Genomic DNA, 6,294 nt, shown 5'->3' with positions numbered 1-6,294 from the left:
ACATGAATATAATAGAGAAAAACTATTTTTTAATATTAGCCATTCAAATCCTGCAATATATTAAAAAGGCAATGCATTATGAATCAGAGGGGTTCATCTGAGAAATGAAAAGTAGGCTTAACATTCACAAATCAATCAGTGTAAAAGTTTTCCCCTGAGGACGGGAACAAGCAAGTTGCACACTCCTACTTACATAGTCAGTTAAGTTTTGATAAAATACACAAAGCAATTCAGCGTAAGAACGTTTTTCTATCAGTTCTGCTAAAATAACCAGAGACGTGGGGGGAAAGAAGGTGTAAACTCTCCCCTCACACCACACATAAAAAAATAACTCAAAAAAGATTATAGACCCACAGGTAAAAGGCAAACTGTGAAATGCTGAAGATCACCGGCCTTGGTGTAGGTAAGGATTTTCAGAACCGTGAAACCACTAAAATTAAAAAAAAAAAACAACTCATAAAATGGATTTTATCAAAATGGGACTTCGATTCATCAAAAGACTCCCTTAAGAAAATATAAGTCAAACAAGGGATTGTATCCATAATCTATACGTACTTACAACTCAAAAATTAAATATGAAGAAATCTACATAGACACGGTAGGGGTGGGTGGAAAGCAAAATACTTGAACAGACATCTCACAAGAAAAGATAGATGAAGAGCCACAAAGTACAGGACAAAGTGCACAACATCTTTAGTCGTCAGGAAAATGCAAGTTAAAACCACATTGGAGATATCACTGCTCACCCACTAAAATGACTATAATTCAAGATTGAAAATACCAAGAGGAGGTGGGGGATAAGGAGCATCTGGAACTCTCTTACACGGCTGGTGGGAATATAAAATGGTACAATCGTTCTGGAAAGTTAAACGTACTTCTACTCTCTGATCTATGAATTACACTTCTCTGGATTTATCTGAGAAAAATGAAAACTTATGTTCTAGGTCCTCACAACTAGCGGTCCAAGGATGTTCAGAGCACTTTATTCACGAAAGGCAAAATCTGAAGAGAGAAACACAAGCGTCCGATCAGAAAAATAAATGAACAAAATTTCGGGCTATCCAACGATGAAACAAATTTCAATATATTTACCTCATGGAATATGACTGGTAAAAGGATAAGATGCGTGCAACAATATGGAATGAATCTCAAAACGCTGTGCTGAAAAGTACATAAAAACAAGCGTGAAAAGGCACACACTGTATGATTTCATTTATATGACATTCTAGGCAAAGTTAAACCGATGGTTAAAGAAATTAGAACAGTGGCTGGTTTGGAGGAGAAGAATGCGCAGGAATTGGCTAGAAGGGGACATGAGGGCATTTCCCGGACAATAGAAATGTTCTACAGCGGAGAGAGGTGTGGGTTAGACAGCCTGGATGCATTTGTCAAAACTAATTAAACTGTATACTTAAGATCTTTCTATTTCTTTGAATGTAAGCTATTATCTCAATAAAATATGACATCTTACTGATAAAAAAAAAATGTTCCAGGGCAAATATAAGTGGTTATAATAGAAATGAGTGACAGGAACCACGGTGGCACCAAAGATGGAAGTGGTCAGACTTGGCTGGGTGAGGTGGGGGGGGGTCTGAAGAGAAGAACGAGATCTGGGACTGGATATGACACAGAGGACAGAACCCAAGTGGAGGATGGTATTTGGGCCCAGGAATGTCCTGGAATGACTCAAGCTAGTAATTCAGGAGAGACAATACAGCTAGTAGTGAAGAGCTTGCTATCTGAAGCTAATCTGCCTAGGTTTATATTTAGCTCCACCACTTACTAGCTGTGAGAACTTGGACAAGTTCCCTAACGTCTCTGTGCCTTGTGTTTCTTACTTGTAAAGTGGGAAAAACATTACTTAACCCAAATTGTTATTTGATAATATGACACATTTGATACTATGATTTTTTTCCATCGATGGTACTTATACATTTATTCACTCCCCTCTTCATTCACTCATGTGTGAAAACAAATGCATAGAGGGAACTCACAGTGGTTTTGATGCCATGAATGAAATGGAAATGGTAGCCCTTCACACTCTAGTAGGAAAGTTAAGAACTGCATGGATGACTCACGGGCTCTTAAAACTACAAATCCATGATGTTAAAGATGTAATTTATAATCAGTAAATTTGGGGAAAAGTCCTAATTGCATCACATTTAGTTTGGCGTAATACTAGTTATTTTACATATACATGCATGATTTTATTTTATTTATTTTTTTGATATGAAATGCATTGTCAAATTGGTTTCCATACAACACCCAGTGCTCATCCCAACAGGCGCCCTCCTCAATGCCCATCACCCACTTCCCCCCCTCCCCCACCCATCATCAACCCTCAGTTTATGCTCAGTTTTGAAGAGTCATGTTTGCCTCCTTCCCTCTCTGTAAGTTTTATTTTCCCCTTCCTCTCCCTCATGGTCTTCTGTTAAGTTTCTCAGGATACTTAGAAAAAATCTGGTGCACACTTAGTGCTCACTAAACACTAATTGTCATCATCATTATGTTTTCCTGAAGACAAAGAATTTTGACAATGAGTCCTGGGGAGAGGGGAGTGGTAGGAGTTGAGAAGAATGGAGAAGATAGGAGGTTGTTGAAATATTGTGATTTATAAAAATATATATATGTATTTGAGATGCCTGTGTGGCTCAGTCAGTTGAATGTCTGACTCTTGATTTCAATTCAGGTCATGATCTCAGAGTCATGGGATTGAGCCCTGGATTGAGCCCTGCAGCAGGCTCTGCACTGAGCAGAGAGCCTGCTTGGGTTGGGATTCTCTCCCTCTCTCTCTTACTCTCTCTCTCTCTCACTCTCTTTCTCTCTGCCCCTCTCCCTTGCTTGCACACTCTCTTTTTAAAAAAATAAAGTAAATCTTTAACAAATATATATGTGTGTGTGTGTGTGTGTGTGTGTGTGTGTGTGTGTGTGTGTGTGTGTATATGAACATTCAGATGATCAGATACATATTTCATATATTCTCATATATTCCTCATATATATCTGGTCTTCATCCACATTTCCTGGCTCACCAAGTCCCCAAAACCCTAGGAGTTTCCTAAGTGATGAGAGCAATAAAGGGGCCTTTTGTTATGTTAAGGAGGTGACTTTTGGACCCTACCTAATCAGGAGGACTGGTCACCAGGAGAAACAACCTGGGGATTAGGAGGTTGGAATTTTCAATCAGGGGACCTCCTCGGAAGGGGCAGGGGCTGGAGGTTGGATCAATCTCCAATGGCCAATAATTTAATCAGTCATGTCTATGTAGTAAAGCATCCATAAATACCCAAAAGTCCATGCTTCAGAGAGCATCCAGGTGGATAAATACATGGAGATTTGGGGAGAGTTGCACGTTTCGATTGGGCACAGGAGCCCCATGCCCTTTCCCCATCTTGCCCTATGCATCTCCTCCATTTGGCTGTTCCTGAATTACATCCTTTATAAGAAATAATCAAGTAAATAAAATGTTTCCTGAATTCTGTGACCTGCTCTAGCAAATTAATTGAACCTAAGGAAGGAGGGGGTCATGGGACCCTCTGATTTGTAGACAGTTGGTTAGAAGCCCAGATGGCAACCTAGAGTGAGGACCAGCATCAGAAGTGGAGGTGGGAGGGGTACTCTTGAAGGACTGAGCCCTCAACCTGTGGAATCTGATGCTGTCTCTGGATCGGCTTACAGTCAGAATCGAGTTGGATTGTAGGACATACAGATGGCGTCCCAAGGATTGCTTGGTGTGGGGAGAATCCCATCCCCCTCCACACATTGACATGGGGTGCTCAGAACACAAAGGGATTGCCTATTCCCCTATCAACCCAGTGAGCTGAATCATAACACCTATGAAAAAGGCAGAAGTCAGAAAGATAAGATGCTGTGTAGGACGACTTTATGAGATTTCAAGGTATTGTTCCAGTGCCAGTGACGAGGTAGGACCCGCGGCTGGAGAGAGTTCATTCTCACCTCACAGAGTTGCCACCAACAGAGTTCTATGCAGTGGGACTAACTAGGTCACCTGGAAAAGCTGTAACTAATGAAAGTGACAATGATCACCATGGATGGGGAGGTAGGGGATCAATTCAATCAGTCCATTTGGACACCATTTTTCATACTTTGACAACCATTCTGAAACATTTTCAGAGAAGCACAATGAAGCAGAAAGAGCGTGGGCATCAGGGTCAGACAGTACCTCATTCTGTGTGACATTTATTATCTATGGCACTATCTGCAAATTACCCAACTTCTCTGAGCTTTGATGTTGCTGTTGTTGTTAATTTGTGAAAATAATAATATCACGCATGTACACTGTTTGCTAAGTGCAGTATAATATAGAAACTATGTTCTGTCTTGCATGTTCCAATTAACTAGCACCAATGACACCCTGTAAGGTAGGTCCTGCCATGACCTCCACTTTGCATTTTAAGAAACTCACGCACAGGACTGCATCATTTGCCTACAGTCCCGAAGCTAGCAAATGGTGGAGCTCAGATAGAAACCAGGTCATCAGAATACATATTTGAACTTTAGCACACATTGGGTTGTGGTGAGGGCCACATCAGATCATGTAAGCAACAGGTGGGACACATGGTGGGTGTCCAGTGCTCAGATGGGATAGGGAGAGGATGTTGTTTGCCGTTCCTGATCTTTCCTTCCACATAAAAGGAGACCTATCAATGGAGTGTTCTCAGCCCCACTGCCCCTCACTCACTACACCCTAGTGGAAGAAGAAAGACATAGCCAATGGTTGACTTTTAAAGAAAATTTCAAAAGGCATGCCTGATCCTTCTCTCCATCCTCTTGGGGACATATCCATCACAGGGTACATTTGTCCTCTGGTGTCCAATACCCCAAGTCTCAGGATCTTGCCTCACCTATGACTTAGGTCGTCTGTTTGGCTGCCTCACCAGATATGTGGTCTAATCTTGCCACTGTCACTCAAAGGTGGCATTTTGAACTTATCTGCCCGCTCTTTTATCCTATTTCTCACTGCAGATAGTGATGCCAGAGCAGGGGTCGAGGGGAGGTAGCATTTATTGTTCCTCCGCATCTCTTGAAGCCCCGTTGGCCCTCTCGTCTTCTATTTATCTGTAATGGTCTATGAGATTTCTCCTGAACTGTACATCTCAGTCCAAACTTTTATTTTTTAGATATCTAGGAACCAAAATAAGGCTCCTACGTAAATGAGGGTGACTTTATTTGAAGGTAACTTGTTTGAAAGGCGACATCTTGCTGCCTTTCTGAGTGACTTCTTTCAAACTTTCTTACCCAGTGAGCTGCAACATTCCTCCATGAATCAGCTAATCCAGGATGGCCCTTGCCTAGCCTTCCCCGGCCAACAAACACACTCCATTCCAGAGACGAAACTGTCCAAGGCACCGTGAATTTGGAGGAGCTGGTACCAAGATGATTCAAGCTGAGAGATATTTAAAACAGACTGAGCCTCACAGGGCCTTTCTGAGCTCACGCCATTCAAACCTGAGAGAGGCAGTTTCTTATTAATGTTGCCAGCTGAGAGTCTCACACAAATTATTACACTCCATCCTTCCCACCCTGAGAACATATCCAGTTCTTGGACTGGAAATAAAGACTCCAGCTCCCTCAGTTGAGCTGCTGATGTTTGATGTGCTCTCCAATCTCATTCTCTTGCTCTGCCAAAGTGAGTGCAATATTTCCACCACTGTCCCTGAGGCCATTATAGCACATGGGGTGGGTCCAGTTGACCCATATATACGTATAGTTTAATGGGGCTAAATTTGGAAATGAAAAAAGAACTGCTATGCGACCAGATGAATTCTGTTCATAGAAAGCTTAGGACTAGGAAAGTGAGTTTTATCCCTCCTCAGCGTGGTTCCTGGATCTAAATGCATGTGTTCATTCATTCCAGAAATACACTTACTGTGTGACAATGAGGGTAGTTAGTATCAAGAATATACTGGGGCGTCTGGGTGGCTCAGTCAGTTAAACGTCTGACTTCAACTCAGGTCGTGATCTCACGGTCCGTGAGTTCGAGCCCCGCATCGGGCTCTGCGCCGACAGCTCGGAGCCCGGAGCCTGCTTCGGATTCTGTGTCTCCCTCTCTCTCTGCTTCCCCCCTGCTTGCACTCTGTCTCTCTCTGTCAGAAATAAAAAAAATAATAATAATACATAAAAATAATATAAAATCCTTTCCCCCAAAGAGTTTATAGTATAGGGGGATTGACAGAAAAGCGAATCAGTGACAAACAAGCATAATCATATATGGTAAATTATAATATTTAGCGCATTGAACACGTACATGATGGAAAAGAAACAGCACAGAGTG

The 6,294-nt window shown here is 41.9% G+C and overlaps 1 long non-coding RNA gene across 1 annotated transcript; it reads right to left on the bottom strand.

Moving 5' to 3' along the window:
* Positions 1 to 669: 669 nt before the first annotated feature.
* Positions 670 to 6,051, bottom strand: LOC123385115. Its single transcript, XR_006597225.1, has 3 exons — positions 5,890 to 6,051; positions 1,093 to 1,161; positions 670 to 1,002 (listed from the first exon to the last, which is right to left on the bottom strand). It is a non-coding gene; the product is annotated as an uncharacterized LOC123385115 (long non-coding RNA).
* Positions 6,052 to 6,294: the final 243 nt, after the last annotated feature.

The sequence above is a fragment of the Felis catus genome, chromosome B1, assembly GCF_018350175.1.
Source record: "Felis catus isolate Fca126 chromosome B1, F.catus_Fca126_mat1.0, whole genome shotgun sequence".
In the NCBI taxonomy this organism is placed as follows: Eukaryota; Metazoa; Chordata; class Mammalia; order Carnivora; family Felidae; genus Felis; species Felis catus.
Note: the sequence above shows the minus strand (reverse complement) of the source record. Positions and strands in the feature narration are given on the sequence as shown.